Source organism: Acanthochromis polyacanthus, chromosome 1 (genome assembly GCF_021347895.1).
Source record: "Acanthochromis polyacanthus isolate Apoly-LR-REF ecotype Palm Island chromosome 1, KAUST_Apoly_ChrSc, whole genome shotgun sequence".
Taxonomy (NCBI): domain Eukaryota; kingdom Metazoa; phylum Chordata; class Actinopteri; family Pomacentridae; genus Acanthochromis; species Acanthochromis polyacanthus.
Genome location: NC_067113.1, coordinates 7,086,971 through 7,105,960, shown reverse-complemented (window position 1 = coordinate 7,105,960; position 18,990 = coordinate 7,086,971).

Here is an 18,990-nt window from a genome sequence, read left to right as displayed (position 1 = left end):
GAAGAAAACCTGTTGGAGTCTGCAAAAGACCTGAGACTGGGATGGAGATTTATCTTCCAACAGGACGATGATCCAAAACATAAAGCCAAATCTACAATGGAATGGTTCACAAATAAACGTATCCAGGTGTTAGAATGGCCAAGTCAAAGTCCAGACCTGAATCCAATCGAGAATCTGTGGGCAGAGCTGAAGACTGCTGTTCACAAACGCTCTCCATCCAACCTCACTGAGCTCGAGCTGTTTTGCAAGGAAGAATGGGCAAGAATTTCAGTCTCTTGATGTGCAAAACTGATAGAGACATACCCCAAGCGACTTGCAGCTGTAATTGCAGCAAAAGGTGGCGCTACAAAGTATTAATGCAAGGGGGCCGAATAATATTGCACACCCCACTTTTCAGGTTTTTATTTGTTAAAAAAGTTTAAAATATCCAATAAATTTCGTTCCACTTCACGATTGTGTCCCACTTGTTGTTTGATTCTTGACAAAAAATTAAAATTTTATATCTGTATGTTTGAAGCCTGAAATGTGGCGAAAGGTTGAAAAGTTCAAGGGGGCCGAATACTTTCACAAGGCACTGTATATAAAATGAAATGATTCACAAAAGTGGTTAAGTGCCAAGTCCACATCTAGGATTTTTGTAACATCATGTATGTCACTTCCATAAAGGTCACACAAAAAACACAGAGTGAAAAATAGGAACACTCCCTGGTTCTCAGCTGAAATCTCAGCTTTACCGAGAGAGAGGAATAAGGCCTGGACACTCGCCCGGTGTACTGGTGAGGCTCGTCACTAGGTTGATTTTAGGTACCTAAGAAATGTGCCTGAAATGTGGCGAAAGGTTGAAAAGTTCAAGGGGACCGAATACTTTCACAAGGCACTGTATATGTATGTATGTATGTATATATGTATATATATATATATATATATATATATATATATATATATATACAGGCAAGTTCTGATGTTCACATTTTCAGCTCTGGCATACTTAGCTGAACTGAACTCCTGACAAATGAAATGTGAAGCAGATAATTAATTTGCTCGCATGCATAAAGAAAACCAGGTTGCATTAACCAGCCAAGCAAAGAAATGACAGTGCTTTTATGGTTATTATTCTCCAGATTTACATAATTGCTCCTGTTTTGAGATTAGAACAAAAGTGACTAATAAGCTTTGTGAAGCTCAGCCTAACAAAATGAAAGTCCTGGAGACAACTGTAACTAAGACAGATAACATAGAAATGGTATAAATAGCACTGACACTCATGAAAACCTGTGATTTGTTGATTCTGCAGCTGACAGCTATGCAAAGTAATGCATTCAAATCGTGCAGTCGTGCTGATGTATCAAAAGAGATAACACTTGTGTAAGTGAAATCATCCCTGTGTTTACCACAAAGGTGAGAGCTGGGATTTATTCCACAGGAATCCTGCTGAAGCCCTCTCTGTAGGAGCAGATGGATGGAATTTACATTTTCAGTTACACCACTCTGATTTCTGTCAGATAAGTTTCTCCAACATGCAATGTTCACACGCATCACGGTATAAATCATTCCATATTGTCAACAACACTGAATCCTATTTTCCATCTTTTGTAGAAGCATGCATCATAGCAATACACCCTCCTCCCATTCAGCTGCAGTGCAGGCAATTTTCCACACAATACTTCACATCGTGCCATCAAAGACAACAATGGAGTGAAGGAACCCGTCTGCTGTGCTTCATGGACAGCGACTTATTACCACAACATGGGATTCATACTTAGACCACAGTGTTCACACGTATGCTACACACTCCGCTGTTTGTCCTGTTCACTGATAATACCAAGACGAAATACACTACTGTTCAAAAGTTTGGGGTCACCCATGTAATTTCATGTTTTTTATTAAAACTCACACTTTTATTCACATGCTAACATAATTGCACAAGGATTTTCTAATCAGTTAGTCTTTCAACACCATTAGCTAACACAATGTAGCATTAGAACACAGGACAACTTATTTTGTCGTCTTTATTAACTAGTTTCTTGTATTTCTGACTTATAGTTTACCGCTTATTTTCTGATCACAATGACTGACTATGACATCATTATGAGATGCCAAGTCATAATTTTAATCATAAATTGTCAGGACTGGGGCATGTTGAACCCAACAAAAAAAGCAGGCAAACAGGCAGGCAGGTGAATTAAGGAGGAATTTAATGTATATACATATATATAATATAAACAGAAAATAATTCAAGTGGGAGGCACAGGGCAGTAAACAGGATGGGGCAAAACTAAACTAAACTAAACAGAGGGCGACGGACCAGACGTCCGTGGTGCGGGCTAAACTAAAGCTAAGCTAACAGGGAGAGGTGACTCACAATAATGTCCAGGGGTCGGGAGATGGGGCCAGAGCACAGGAGTGGGAGGGGACGTGACATAAATAAATGTTTGTACTGATTCAGTACTGTGTCTTACAAAGTCACAATCATGTATGTCAACGTTTAAATCATTAAAGCAGCTATAGTCAATATCTGTACTGTATATAAACAAAATGGATCACATGACCACTCACATAAGAAAAGGAACAAGAGAAGGACAAAAGTAGGCAAAAGAAAGTGAAAAACAAGAGCATTGGAGCAAACTGAAAAGCAGCAGCAGACCTTCACCTCTCTCCACTCTTTCCTGTTCAACAACACACAATCCTCCCTCCCACTGCTCTCACCCATGTTGTAAATATATTGGAGATCAATAGAATGCATTTTGTGAAGTGAATCACATGCCCACCTGTGTACATTTCTCTAAATGTATAAGAACTCAGCGTGACAATACAAAATCAAACCAGGTCAAGGTTAAGTGTGAAGTTCTCAGTAAACCTTGCAGTATGTCATTTGTTTCTATTTAATTCAGTTCAATTCAATTTTATTTATATAGCGCCAGTTGCATGTCAAATTGTCTCAAGGCGCTTTACAGAACCCATATGCCTGTCACATATACCATAAAGCAGAATGTAGCCACAGTGACATTGTTCGTGGACTACTATTCTGAAGCCTTGAATTTGGAATTTAGTAGTTTCCATTTCTCTCTTTTGAAATGAGATGTAATGAGTGTGGGATGGATCCAACTGAGAGCTCAAATACACCACATATGGTGATAAAATAGCAAAACTATCAATTACACGATAGTCCTGCCTTAAAACATACCCTGCTTTATCGTCTATTTCAATCTAAATGGGATCAGAATTTACAAATGAGCATCATGCTGTGTTCAAAGGGTCATAAATCTGGCAATTGAGACCATAAACTCACTAGATATTCAGTAGCTTGGAACAAATGGTCTATGAAATCTTTCACCTTGTCTCAATGCAAAATGCATGAGCAGCTAACAGGAACAATTCTTGAAAAAACAAACAAATAAAAACCCTCGAATTTCCTGCATTTGATATCATACATAACTAGAAAAGCTCTCAGAGAGTGCAGTACTCTGCCAAGGCTGTTCATTTTCCCATATGGCATTGTCTCAAATGCAGCATTTATTTGTTAGTTGATCAGAAATAACAGCACCACAGAACGTGGCCATTTAATATAGATGTACCCACAAACAAAATGACGTTGCACTGAGCACAGGCATGAGTTATGCATGGTTATGCATGTGTACGTTATGCACAGATTCCAAATCGCATGACCTAAATATGTTGCAGGCGGCGGGAATTGATGGGACTTGGAAAGCCCCCACAATTTAATCAATTGTTCCTTGTATCACTTCCGATGCTTAAGTCCTGAAAAGTCTGCAGCAGTCAATTTATGTAGGATCACAATCATGTGATTCTCAGCACTCAGCTGACGTAGTGTTCCCTTGTTGTCATAGTTACAGTGATGACGCGCTGCTATCTCGCATTGATACAAAAGTTTTAGAACACCCCAATTTTTCCGGTTTGCATTGAAAATTATGCATGTTAATGTCTCATTGTAGTCTGAAACAAAAACATAGAACAAATAAACAAATGAAGTTAAAAGAAATCATTTTAGAAACCTTTGACTCATCAAAGTAACCATTTTTAGCCGATATAACAGCTGAACACACTTGTGGCACTCTTTCCACTGTGGAAATCAAATATTCCTCAAAGTTCTTTCCAACTTTGTTCTGAGAAGTTCCCTACAAGAACCTATAAGTGTGGCACTTGTGGGTTCTTTGCTTTCACTCTTCTGTCCAGTTCATGTCGAACCAACTCCACGGGGTTTAAGTCTGGAGGCTGTGCTGTCACTCCATGTTTTCAAGCTCACCATCTTGTTCTTTTTTCCTGACATAGTTCTGTCATAGCTTGGACTTATGTTTTGGGTCATTATCTTGCTGTAGAATGAAAAAATGGGGCAAAAGAGCCCCAGACCATCACACTTCATCCTTGATGTTTGACAGTTGATGTCACACACTGAGGAACCATCCTTTCTCCTACTCGACGGCATAACCAAATCCTGCATGATGAATCAAAGACTTCAAATTTTGAGTCCACAATACCTTCTTCCAGTCTTCAGTAGACCATTGGTGATGATTCATGGTCCATGCAAGCCTCTTTTTCTTATTCTGACATCTTAGCAATGGCTTTCTTGTTACAACTCGACCTGTCAAACCTGCAGCTCCAAGTTCTCTTGACAGTTAAACTGACACTTCTTCCTATGACCACTATGAAGCTGTGCTTGAAGCTGCCGTCCTGTGAGCTCCTATCACCAAGCTGTTGACTCTCAGGAACTTGTCTTCTGATTCTGTTGTGGCTTTGGGTCTTCCAGACCTCTTCCTGTCAGAGTTTCCTCCAGTTTCTGAGCCTTTTGATGGTGAAGAAAACTGGACTCACTGACACCTTGACTTTCTTCACAATTTCTCTGTAGGAAAGACCTACATTTTAAAGTGTCTCTCTTGTATTGTTAACTTCCTTTTCATCTCCATTTTTTATAGCAACACAGAGGGGGTTGGAAGTAATGAAGAAAAATTGGACTCTTGTAGGTTTTGGTAGAACCAACTTTCAAGGATTGATCAACCTCAATTTGCTGCAGAACAGCTTTAAGTTGTTAACCCATTTCTTATTCCTTAAAAAAGGCGTTTTTGTAAAATTCTGAAGTGTACATCATTTTTCAGTTTGGGGTAACCTTACAACTTTTTCTTAAACCTCTGATAGTTCACCATGTATCTTTGTACCATTTGAAGCTATTCATTGGACTTGAACTACTTGAATTTCAATAAAAAGAACTGGAAAAATAGGGGTGTTCTAAAATTTTTGCATGTAAATCTAAGCTGATCTAATGCTCAGCAAATTAGCCAGTATTTTCTTTGTTCAGATAAATGGGGAGCTAACAAGGCTGAGCAAAGCCATGTGAGAAGTACTAGAGAGAGAGAGAGAGAGAGAGAGAGAGAGAGAGAGAGAGAGAGAGAGAGAGAGAGAGAGAGAGAGAGAGAGAGATTAAATCGAATCCCACTTTGATACTTTCACCAGCATTTTTTTCAGCAGTGGCCATTCTGTGTTTCTGTTCCATAGGTGTTTCTTTAATCTGAGTCTGTCATGCCCACACAGTTTCCAATTTCTGTACCACACACTAACTGAGCAGAGCTGTAAAAAATATAAAATAAAAATGGCTTAAACAACATAAGATTTGTTCAAATTTACATGAAACCAATAAATCTCACCCTAAACAAATGCTACATTTAAATAGTGACATTTGAAGCAGTGATTTCAGAATGTGTTCTCATGTCACTCATGTCACTGGATATACTCATGAGAAATTCTATTTTTAACATCTCCAGCTGTTCAGTCTGCAGGCTTCCACAAAAATAAGCCCAGTAAAAGAAATGTGATCAATTTCAAAAGGCACTGGATGACTACTATAGAGAGCATGTGTTTTGTTTACTCCGCCAGTAAAAGGTGAGCAGGTCATTTATCCTGTTTGGTGTTTGTCAGCTCCTATCCACCAGACCAAGTGACAGTGTCATCCACGAGTTCTCTGGGAATTCATGTGGCTCGAGGGGCTCCCTATAATCATTGCTGTCATTGTTAGGGCAAGGCACAGAGCAGACATTACTGTCCCCGCTGAATGGCTGACCTGACCTCCTCATAGTGTCCCTCGACACTAGCATTACTCTATTTGGCCCCAGTTCATCCCTTCTCAGGGAGATAATAGCAATATAGACATCATCATTCTCAGTGATTGGAAAAACTGATGTCCCATTTGCATGATGCTATAAATGACTTCAGGACATTAAGCTAGCTTATAACTGTGAAGCATCATTTTAATATATTTTGAAGCTGACATGTCTGGAATGAGTAAAATATACATACAAACTTAATATTTGTCGAGCTGAACTATTACATTTCAGAGATATATGTCTGCCTCAGTAAAACAGAGACATAACTGTTGAGGAGATGTAAATTACAAAACTACATTTCCAAAGTGACTCTGTTTATCTCAGCTACACAGAGCTTTTTTTAAACCTCTTTTTGCTCATTTTTTATTATCTGGCTTGCCAGAAAACCCTGTTTTCAGCCTTGCAGCTGTTTGCAGAGATAAACTGATTGTATGCTTCCTGCCCAAGATCAATGAAAAAGCGGAAAAAGTTAGTGTTTAGCCGGTGAACTTAGCATTGAGTAGATGTCCCCATTTTTAACCTGTTTCACTCCCCACAAGGCATTACATTTAGCAGATCACAAGACTGTTTAAGCCTTATATGCATCAGTGTGTCAACAAATTTTCTTGCAATTTCTTTGTAATGAAAAGTTTTTCATCATTTCAAATTCCAGCTATTATTCAAAAAACATATTTTTGATATCATTCCATTCGAATATTTAAGTTACCTTTGATATTTTTAAGAAATTGTACGGTAATATTTGTTTTACTACAAACAAGCTCTTTTTCACTGCTATTAATCATACAAGAGGTGATGGAGGGATGGACGTTGACTTTCTTCTATTGTCGTTCTGTGTAATGTTCTTCTTCATTATCAAAATGTTCAAAATGTGTCATAAAGTGAAACATAAACATAATTCAAAGATTAAATCATTCCTGTGTGGGCTAAAATATCATACAAACAACAATACAAATGATTATTCTTAAGTATAATTATTCTTTGACCCACTTATAGAAGAATGTAGGGTCCAGTTACTGGAGCATCTAAGGGTTAAGAATGACTATTGCTGGCAGTAAAGAAACAGTTTGATTCAGACTAAAAAGCATTTTAAAAAACAGGCCATCAGTTTGTAGCTGTGAACTGCATCTTTTATGTTTTGTATACAAAGTGAACACAAGGAATTTCAATATTGAACCAGTGATCTGTCTCACTGCTACATTCTGCTGCGCACAACTTATTAATGTTCCGCATTTGTGTTCTTCACCAGTGACATTTGGTACAGCATACTGTGGATGTAGTATTGTGTTTCCTTGCATTTCTCCTATACTTCTACACAATCGTAGCCAGCTGCATGTATAGCAAGTGTTTACCCTTTCAGAAGGAGCTCAGAACGGATTTTTTCTGCAGCACTCAAACAGTGAGGACTCAGAGCCTGTCACTACAGCAGCGATCATAACACAAATCATGGATCAAGGTTACTGTAAATAAAAAATAAACTGCCGTTCCAAGAAATTTATTTTTTTCAAACACTTTTTTTTCATGTGCTAGCACAATTGCACAAGGGTTTTCTAATTATCAATGAGCCTTTCAACACCATTAGCTAACACAATGTAGCATTAGAACACAGGAGTGATGGTTGCTGGAAATGTTCCTCTGTACCCCTATGGAGATATTCCATTAAAAATCAGCTGTCTGTTTAATTTAATGCTATCTTCTTTGAAAAAACTGTTTTCCTTTCAAAAAAAAGAATATTTTCAAGAGATCCCAAACATTTGAATGGTAGTGTATATATTTTTAAAAGGCCATGATTATTTAGTCCCGCAGTCAAGATTAAGTTACAACAGCAACTATGAGTTGTATTTACATTGAATTTATAAAACTAAAAATCATAAATCACTGAATGTACAGAAACTTAGAAAATATGACTTTCAGGGATGTGGTATATTTTTCTGTGAAATAGAATATTAAGACAATGTTTCATTACTCAAAGGGTTGACTTTTTAGAATTCCTAGAAGTTACTGGATTATTTAGTTGTTATGACACCGAGCAGTGTTGTCAGGTGTATAACAATAATCGTATCTGGACAATAACTTTGTTCTTTATGCTGCTGTGCGAAGCTGAAAAGGAGCACTAAAATGCAGACGCACACAGCAGACTGAAAGATGAAATAAACAAAAACCTGAAATAAAAAAAGGGAACATAGAGAAGCAACTAGAACTCCAGGTGAAACAAGTAAACAAACTGCCAAGAGAACACATAGGTCAAACCTAAAAGATAACTATAGACTAAAGAAACAACAGCACTGAGGACAACACAGAGACACAAGGAGACTGACGGGGAAGACTGCAGGCTGGTAAACAGACAAGGTGGTGAAGGAGAGAAGAGAACGCACAGGTTAAAAGCTCTGAGAAGAGAAGGATCTGAGACACAAGTGAAACACACCGGGGCACAGCAGGGAAGCACAAGGGTGGGAAAACAAAGATATGGGCCCAGTGTCAATCTCCACCCTCATCTCCAGGAACTAAACCCTTCAATACTGATGTCATCTTGTATGTGATGGACTGTGAAAGGCTGCAAGAAGTCAAAATGATAGAAACAGCCCTCTGACAACACAATTCCTTCCTGAAACTAAGATTTTCCTCATGACCAGGGGCCTCATTTATAAATCTTGCCTACACACAAAACAGGGCTAGAAAGTGGCGTACGCCACTTTCTACCCAAAGGTTGTGATTTATAAAAAAAAACTTGGCGTGAGAATGTGCGCACGGGTACGCCAACCTTGATTCTTGATGCTTGCTTACGCACAAAGCAGGGCGTAAATCACAAACTTTGCGTAGAAAGTGGCGTACGCTGTGTACGTTGTGATTTCTAAAAACAAACTTGGCGTGAGAATGTGCGCACCGGTGCGCCAACTTTGATGCTTGCTTAAGCACATTTTGGAGACAGAGGGAACGGCAGTGCCGGAGGATGAAGTGGCGAATTGAAACCAGACTGATCTCAAACATTTATTGTTATCACATATTAGACTTGTAGAGCCTGATAATCATAAACCCTCATTGTTGTAGATGTTCATATAGTGCGCCATTCGGCCGACGACTGTATTTGCAGAACTATGTTCATATATTAACAGGAGCGGATTGAACGTTATTTCATTCGGTCGTTTGACCGAAGGGCCGGTATCTGGGGCCGGTGCGGTGATCTTTATTAAATAATTTTGTTTACTGATCACCCGGCGCCCGTACAGCTTATCGGGGAAAGCAGAAGACCCATTTGCAGGGGTGGTCTCCGACGCAGTGGCCCGGCTTCGATTCCTGCCCGCGGCACTTTTATGCATGTCTTCCCCAGACTCTTCTCCCCATTTCCTGTCACTCTTCACTGCAACTGTCACAGTAAAAAGGCAAAAAAAAAAAAAAAAAAAGTAAAGAATTTTGTTTATTTATCCATATGCGGCCGAATGGGATGAGCGTCCAACCATTAATCAGCCCTGTACAGGCACGCAGGCACACATGCTTCACACCACAACCCCCGAGTGAAAATGAATTTGTCTATGTGAACCGAAAAAATGTACATTCAATCAGTGTACAAATTATTTGTACATCGGACATGATCATAACAAATTTAGTGGCAGGGTGGCCTGGGTCAACACATGATTCATTCATCCTGACGCACAGCAGTAGGCCGGCGCTGCGTGAAATGCCGTGGATCTCGCAGCTTATTTATATACAGATACATTCATGAGTTACTTTGCATTGACCATTCATGGTAAAATGTGGGTGTGTTGTGGGCAGAATGTGAGGTGGATCCACCTGTGCAATCCTCCAGCTGGTGTGTGATTTATCAAGAAATTGCATGCAGCTGTGCTTACGCACAGTTTTATAAATCGGGTGAAGGGCATACGCCCATTTCGGATTTTCAGCGTAGGCAAACTTTAGTATGAATCCTACGCAATGTTTTATAAATGAGGCCCCAGGTACTTAGGGTAAAGCATATTTGGAAGTCAATATCAACCTCTCCCAAGACAAACAACTACCATTGAGCTGTCTTGTAACATGTTCTTTTTTCTTGTAAAGTTGGTTGCATCGTCCATGCTTGTTTGTTCCCCTGGTAACCCTGTGTTTAATGTCACAATGCTTTCAACTGTGGGCAGTTTCCTCAGGCAAAGTCTGCAGGAATGCAGAGTACATTCCAATAACTATACTACCATAATGTATGGCAACACAGAAAAGATTTAGGATGTCTCAATACACAGTACATCAAATGTTATATTCCAAAGATACCAATATGTCCTTCTACAGGCAGCTTCAAAGTGTAGTATACAATCCAGCATGTTTTTCTACAGTTCTAAAATTTCATTAAGCAGATGCTTTTTTATGCAAAGTGATGTACATCTGAGAGTAGATACAACACAAGCAAGGATCTAGTCAGGAGAAAACAGCCTGGATAAGAGCCATAAAACAAGTTCAACTGTGATAATAGGAAAGTGGTGTCTACAAGGAGTGCAGAAGTAATAGGATTTTATTTATTTATTTTTATTTTCTTGGTCTGTCAAGTGCAAAGGTGCTTAGTGAAGAGCTGGGATTTTGATGTGTTCTTAAAGACTGAGAGGGATTCTGCAGATGGAACAGAGCTTGCTAACTCGTTCCACCACCAGGGAACCACAGAGGAGAAGAGTCTATGGACCAGCCCTGATGTGGTGGTTGTATCCGGTGCCGGGAGCTGTTTTCATTGTAATTTTGAATGCAGGTGTCAGAGTTTTGAATTATATGCGGGCAGCAACTGGAACCAGTGAAGCAATCTAAACAGCAGGGTAACATGCTGTTTCTGGCTGGTTGAAAAACAGATGCGCTGCTGCATTCTGGATCATCTGCAGAGGTTTGAGGGGAGGCCTGGAGTTGCAGTATTCAATGCATGATATTACGAGAACCTGTAACAGGAGATGTGCTGCGTGTTCAGACAGGAAGGGTCTCATCTTCCTGATGTTGTGCAGGACAAATTGACACGACAGAGCAACAGAGGCCACATGTGCCTTGAAGGTTAGTTGGTCATCCATCATGACACCAAAGTTTCTGGAAGATTTTGTGGGTTTGAGCTGGGTTGATTCAAGCTGGATGTTGATTTCGTGTTACATAGACTGGCTGGCTGGGATGACAAGGAGCTCAGTCTTGAAGAGAGTTCGAGTTGATGGAGTTTCATCCATGCCGAGATATCTGTAAGGCATGATGACATTCTGGTAGAGACAGTGTGGTCATCTGGGGAGAACGACAGGAAAAGCTGGGTATTATCAGCATAGCAATGTTATGAGAAACCATGGGGGTGGACTATTGTACCAAGAGAGGTTGTCTTTATTGAGAAGAGAAGAGGACCGAGCACTGACCCTTGAGGAACTCCAAGTCACGATATCTCACACAAGCATATTAAATAGGCTTGAGCCACTGAGAGAGCACGGACATGTGATTTCACACTGACTGGTGAGAAAGACAGCCAAAGCTTAAGGTGCAACAGTATGACAAAATGATATGGCCCCATTGTATGGACACTGCATTCAACAGTACGTACTTTGTATGTGAAAGTATAAAAAAAAAGGATGCCATTTGGAATGCAGGTGGACTTATGGAATGTGTGCACCAGTGACTGAAAATGTCTGCGAGAGCCCATGTGCACTTGACAATTTGACAGCCCTGAGCCCTCACACACTTAGCAGGAATAAGCCTCACAGTGTGTGAGTGTGGAGATTGGGACTGGGCCAGGGAGCAAAGCAGCCACAGATACAAGAAAGGGGCTACTTTCAAAATGAGACAGAGCAAAAAACAATTCAATTTAATGTAATTTTAACCACATTTAACAATAAAATTGGCAAATGAAAATGAATGTCTTTTCCACACAACACTATATGTTGTTAGCTGAGATGAACAGCTGCTGATGCTAATTGAAACAACCCCACTCAAACCTCAAATGATAAAAACAAAGAGAATGTAGAAAACACAACAGAAATGTGTCATTTCTTTTTGTTTCATTACTTTGGGCAAAATTGCAGTTTAGTCATTGCCCCCAACAGATTGGATTTTTTCATCTTTTTTTGTCTCTCCAGTGGAGCAGAAGGGTCATTTGACATTGAAGTTGAATGTCTTTAGTCCATCATAATTTTGAAAACCCTTTGCATCATTTTACATCAAAAACGAAACCAAATTTCCCACATCAACATTAAATATTGATATCATAATAATAACAACACACACACACTACCCTTCAAAAGCCTTTTTCCATTTAGAAGTGTCTGTATTTTTGAAAGAAAAGCTTTTTTTTTAATGGAGATAACATTAGATGAAACATAAATCCAGTCTAGACATACAGTGGGTACGAAAAGTACTCAGACCCCTTGAAATTTTTCACTCTCTGTGTCATTGCAGTCCTTTGCCAAAATCAAAAAAGTTCATTTTATTTCTCATTAACACTCAGCACCCCATCTTGACAGAAAAAACAGAAATGTAGAAATTTTTTGCAAATTTATTAAAAAAGAAAAACTGAAATATCACATGGTCATAAGTATTCAGACCCTTTACAGCGACATTCATATTTAACTCACATGCTGTCCATTTCTTCTGATCCTCCTCGAGATGGTTCTGCTTCTTTATTGGAGTCAAGCTGTGTTTAATTAAACTGATTGAACTTGATTAGGAAAGGCACACACCTGTCTATATAAGACCTTACAGCTCACAGTGCATGTCAGAGCAAATGAGAATCATGAGGTGGAAGGAACTGCCCAATTAGCTCAGAGACAGAATTGTGGCAAGACACAGATCTGGCCAAGGTTATAAAAGATTATAAAAGAATTTCTGCAGCACTCAAGGTTCCTAAAAGCACAGTGACCTCCATAATCCTCAAATGGAAGAAGTTTGGGACGACCACAACTCTTCCTAGACCTGGTCGTCCAGCCAAACTGAGCAATGGTGGGAGAAGAGCCTTGGTGAGAGAGGTAAAGAAGAACCCAAAGATCACTGTGGCTGAGCTCCAGAGATGCAGTCGGGAGATAGGAGAAAGTTCCACAAAGTCAACTATCACTGCAGCCCTCCACCAGTCGGGGCTTTATGGCAGAGTGGCCCGATGGAAGCCTCTCCTCAGTGCAAGACACATGAAAGCATAGAGTTTGCCAAAAAAACACATGAAGGACTCCTAGACTATTAGAAATAAGATTCTCTGGTCTAATGAGACCAAGATTGAACTTTCTGGTGTTAATTCTAAGCGGTATGTGTGGAGAAAACCAGGCACTGCTCATCACCTGCCCAATACAATCCCTGCAGTGAAACATGGTGGTGGGAGCATCATGTTGGGGGGGTGTTTTTCAGCTGCAGGGACAGGACGACTGGTTGCAATTGAAGGAAGGATGAATGCGGCCAAGTACAGAGATATCCTGGAGGAAAACCTCTTCCAGAGTGCTCAGGACCTCAGACTGGGCCGAAGGTTCACCTTTCAACAGGACAATGACCCTAAGCACACAGCTAAAATAACAAAGGAGTGGCTTCAGAACAACTCTGTGACCGTTCTTGACTGGCCCAGCCAGAGCCCTGACCTAAACCCAATTGAGCATCTCTGGAGAGACCTCAAAATGTCTGTCCACCAACGTTCACCATCCAACCTGACAGAACTGGAGAGGATCTGCAAGGAAGAATGGCAGAGGATCCCCAAATCCAGGTGTGAAAAACTTGTTGCGTCATTCCCAAAAAGACTCATGGCTGTACTGGCTGAAAAGGGTGCTTCTACTCAATACTGAGCACAGGGTCTGAATACTTCTGACCATGTGATATTTCAGTTTTTCTTTTTTAATAAATTTGCAAGAATTTCTACATTTCTGTTTTTTTCTCTCAAGATGGGGTGCTGAGTGTACATTAATGAGAAATAAAATGAACTTTTTTGATTTTGGCAAATGGCTGCAATGACATAAAGAGTGAAACATTTCAAGGAGTCTGAATACTTTCTGTACCCACTGTAGTTAATGTGGTAAGTGACTGTTCTAGCTGGAAAGATTTTTTAATGGAATATCTATTTAGGGGTACAGAGGCCCATTGTCAGCAACCATCACCAACCAAACTTTTGAACGGTGGTGTGTAATAATACTGAAAATAAAAATTTTGAAAATACGTCTGATAGTAGGTGGATGGAAACAAACCTGCAGTTTCTTTGATAACACTAAAAAAGTATAAGACTATTTTGGAACCATCCTAAACTGACCTGATACTGTCAAGAACGAAAAAGTTACAGAGCTGTAGAGGACCGTTAGTGTTCACCATGACCATGAGTAGGCTGTGGATAAAGGTTAATAAACAAATTACACCTCACACACATTCTTTTTTTCACATTCTTAAAGCCTCGACAATGTACTGTAGTTTTCATTTCAGTGTTTAAAATTTAATCCAAAAGTAAACGTGTCTACAGTGCCGTGAAAAAGTATTTGCCCCCTTCTTGAATTCTTATTTTTTTTGAATATTTCCCCCACTTAAATGTTTGAGAGCATCAAACAAATTTAAATATTATACAAGAAAAGCCAAAGTAAACACATAAGGCAGTTTTTAAGTGATGATTTAATGCTTTAAGGGAAAAAACTCCCCAAATTTACTGGTCCCTATGGGAAATAAGTAATTGCCCCTCTTGTTAAATCATGAATTAACTGTGGCTTATCACATTTTTTGGAAAGTGAGTTCAATTTCACTGACCACACCCAACCCTGATTACTTCCAGACCTGTTGAATCAAGAAATCACTGAAATAGAACCTGTCTGACAAAATGAAGTTGGCCAAAAGATCTCAGAAAAGTTGCAACAAAATGCTGCACTCCAAAGAAATTCAAGACCAGATGAGAAATAAAGTAATTAACAGCTATCAGTCTGGAAATTGTTACAAAGCCATTTCTGAAGCTTTAGGACTCCAGCAAACCACAGTGAGAGCCATTATCCACAAAAGGAGAAAACATGAAACAATCGTGAACCTTCTCAAGAGTGGCCAACTGACCAAAATTACCCTAAGAACACAGCAACAACTCATTCAGGAGATCACAAAGAAACCCAGGACAGCATCTAAAGTTAAGGTAGTTAAGGTCAGTATCATGAGTCCACAGTAAGAAACAGATTTGAAAAAAAAAAGGCATCCATGGCTGCTGCTGACTGCTGATGAATAATAATAATAAAAAAAACGTGAAGGCTCATCTTACTTTTGCAAACAAACATCTAAATGATCCTCAAGACTTCTGGGAGAATATTCTACGGACTGACAAGACCAAAGTGGAACTTTTTGGAAGGAGTGTGTCTCGTTACATCTGACATAAAAGTAACACAGCTTTTCAGAAAAAGAACATAATACCAACAGTCAAGCATGGTGGTGGTAGTGTGATGGTCTGAGGCTGCTTTGCTGCTTCAGGACCTGGACGACTTTCTGGGATTGATGGACCGATGCATTCTACTCTCTACCAGAAAATCCTCAAGGAGAATGTTCGGCCATCTGTTTGTGACCTCAAGTTGAAATGCACATTGAGGACAATAATCCAAAACACACCAGCAAGCTGACTTCTGAATGGCTTAAAACAAAACAAAATGAAGGATGTTGAGTGGTCTACTCAAAGTCCAGACTTGAATTCGACTGAAATGCTGTGACATAACCTAAAAAGGCTTGAAAACCCTACAGTGTTGCTAATTAAAACAATTCAGAATGAGCCAAAAATATCTCCACAGAGATGTGAAAGATTCATTGGCAGTGCTAGAAAACACTTGATTTTCAGTTGTTGCTGCTGAGGGTGGCCCAACCAGTCATTAGGTTTAGGGGGCAATTACTTTTTAACACTGAGCCTGAATAGTTTTTTTCTTTAGTAAATAAAATCATCATTGAAAAACTGCATTTTGTGTTTACCTGGGTTTTCTTTGTCTGTTATTTACATTTGTTTAAGGGTCTTAAAAATTTCAGTGGGAGAAAATATGCAAAAAGGGGCAAATAATTTTTACGGCATTGTACAGCTGTCACACCAGATATAGACTTTCTGACCATAGAAATGATCCAGCTTATTTGCAGCTGTGTGTCAGTCAACTCTGCCTAAGGGCCAACCTGGTGCTGCAGACAGAATGACCATTTGTTTGAAGTTGCCTCTTCTCAGGACGACATTAGAACTGGCTAGCGGTTCCCTCAGGGCTCTGAGTTTTGTTAGATCCTATCCATCCAAACAGATGTTTTAGAACTGACAAAAGGAACCCTATACACACTCAGTCCCGGATTTTAAAAGTTTTTTCTACATTAGACATGTAAACTCTCTCATTTTTGCAAAAATGCCAAAAGATTTATCGGCAAACTTCACGGTGGGCCCAAATGAGGACTCCAGAAAGATTCCAGAAATGGTTCTTATTCATCCAATCTGTTTTAAACTTATCACTGTACTCCTCGAGTTCCCAGCGACAGACACACCAATCTGGAAATGGATTCTCCGAAAGGTTTGTGAGCAAAGCAAAGAACGCACACTGGCACACATAGATTTACTGGTTTAGTAGAGAAGATGGAGGATTCGAGAACTGTGGTGCTCCTTATCTGATTAATAATCAAAGAACCTCTGAATGTGTGTGTGTGTGTGTGTGTGTGTGTGTGTGTGTGTGTGTGTGTGTGTGTGCGTGCGTGCGTGTGTGTGCATGTGCGTAGGTGTGGTCAGGTGCTGGCTGTACTTGCGGGGACCAAATGTCCCCACAACTGTAGGAAAACCGAAAACTTATTTAGGGTTAGGCATTGTTTTGGTCTGGGTTAAGGTTAGGGTTTGGGTAAGGGTTAGGGGTTAGATATTGGGGGGGGGGTCCCCACAATCATAGAAAAACGTGTGTGTGTGTGTGTGTGTGTGTGTGTGTGTGTGTGTGTGTGTGTCTAGACATGCTGCTCCATTCTTCCTGCAGTAAACTTCCCTCCCCACCTGTCATTCAGCCTTCATTTGTTCTACTTTTAGTGTCGTAGTTCTGTTTCTCTTCACTCTCTGTCAGTCTTTATGCAGCTACACAACTGCACCGCCTGTTTCACTGTCCACACCAGCCTGCTCTGCTACTCTCAGATGATCATTACCTGTTCGACACCTCTACCTCATCACCAGCCCCCATCTCCTCTCCCAGCATTCACCATCTGGCCTTCATTCAAACAATTCAAAATCTCTTCATATGAACCTGTTTAACTTTTTCCATTCATTCCATGAGTTTAGCCACTGGCTTTTCCTTTAATGCTGCCATGTTGTTTATATTTGTGGCTCTCAGTGAAAAATCCTTTCATCATTTCACTTTTCCATCAATCACTTGTTGTCCAATACTTTGGTTTATGATCAAATATCTGCAAAACTAAAGACTGCCTCAGCTGTATTTTGTGTTTAGAGCTAATTAGCAAATGTTAGAATGGGGTGTTCAGTAGCCTAATGCTCACATGCCATTCCCCATCTCTTTTTCCCCATCACTTTCTATCTGTATCTCAAATAATATAGGGTTGGCCAAAAGTAGGATTTCGGTAAATCAACCATCGAACCTGTGCTTTCAAATTTATTTCTTTTGCCCGGTGTGAAGGTGTGTGTGTGGGGGAGTGTTAAAGGCTCCTGTACCTGTTCAGCATGTTCACATGTCCAATACTGCTTTAGTATCTGCTTTCTTTGCCCTTGATTTAATTTGTTTGCAATTGCTCACAATTCATGTAAAAAAAATAATAAAAAAGCAACAACAAAAAAATCAAAACTGAAATTGGGAGAAAAAGCTTAATAACATTTCCAAAATGTGAATAAGGGATATGCAATACTGTTTTGGAATTATGGTTTGGACAAAATAGATGTAAAGCATGAAACAAATAGTGAAACAACTGTAATCCTACTTTTGGCCCAGTCTATAATCAGTTGCAGAGAAAATGCTAAACACTAACAAGTGCTGATACACTAAATAAAGCTGGTGACCATGCTGAACTTATACCAACAGACTGTAATGTATAAAAGATGGCCACAGTGAAGCAAATGTGTCTTAAATTTCCATTCTTTCTAGTAGCTAAAAGGAGGCAACTTGTCCGGTTTCAAAAAATAAAAAGTCTGACTGTATAGAAGTCTATGAGGAAATGGTCCAACTCACCTCTGTAAACATTTTGCTATTGGTCTTAGCAAGTCTCCTTGAATGCATTTTGTACTATTTGCTTCCAGAATTCTTCAAATAAGGTTTCCTCACCTCATTCTTTATGAATCTGTACAAGAGCTTTAGTTAAATCCATAGATAAATCTTAATCGTCAAACACTGTAATAAACATTATTCTCTCATAGAAAAACAAACGTGTTTTATACTACCTCTACACCTTTCAGTGACAATAATGAATAATTAAACATCAGAGTAAACATTTTCTGGACAGAGCTACTTTGCTGCAAGTGGTTGGTGTTTAAATTCATCTGTGGGAACAACAAGAGAAATTGGCCACCATTCAACAAAGACTAAAAAGCCTTAGATAGTAGATAGTATGGTGCTCCCTGAAAAACGTAGCTGAGGTTTTTGTCTTTTTATTTTGTGTTGTCAGGGTTTATTAATGAAGACAGCTGGAATCTGCAGTAATGAGTGCAGTGCAAGAAGACTGGCAGCTGCCATCTTCAGTTGTTTAATGAGTTAATGCCTGCAAGTCGTAAACATGGGACTATTTCCCCAGTGTGGCTGCTTCTACTCATTTACAGCAGCTTCATATCTTGATATTGTTTGATACTTTGATTAGGAGCAACTCCCGTCAGTCACAAGGATCTCCAAAATACTAATTCCATCCGTTTCAATACTAGTTTCAACAAAACCCTGAGATTCAGTATGAATGCACTAAAGAATTCTATACAGCCGCTACAATCCTGCGCCCAACCTTCTTCTGTGCACTTCCTTGGTCACCCATTCAC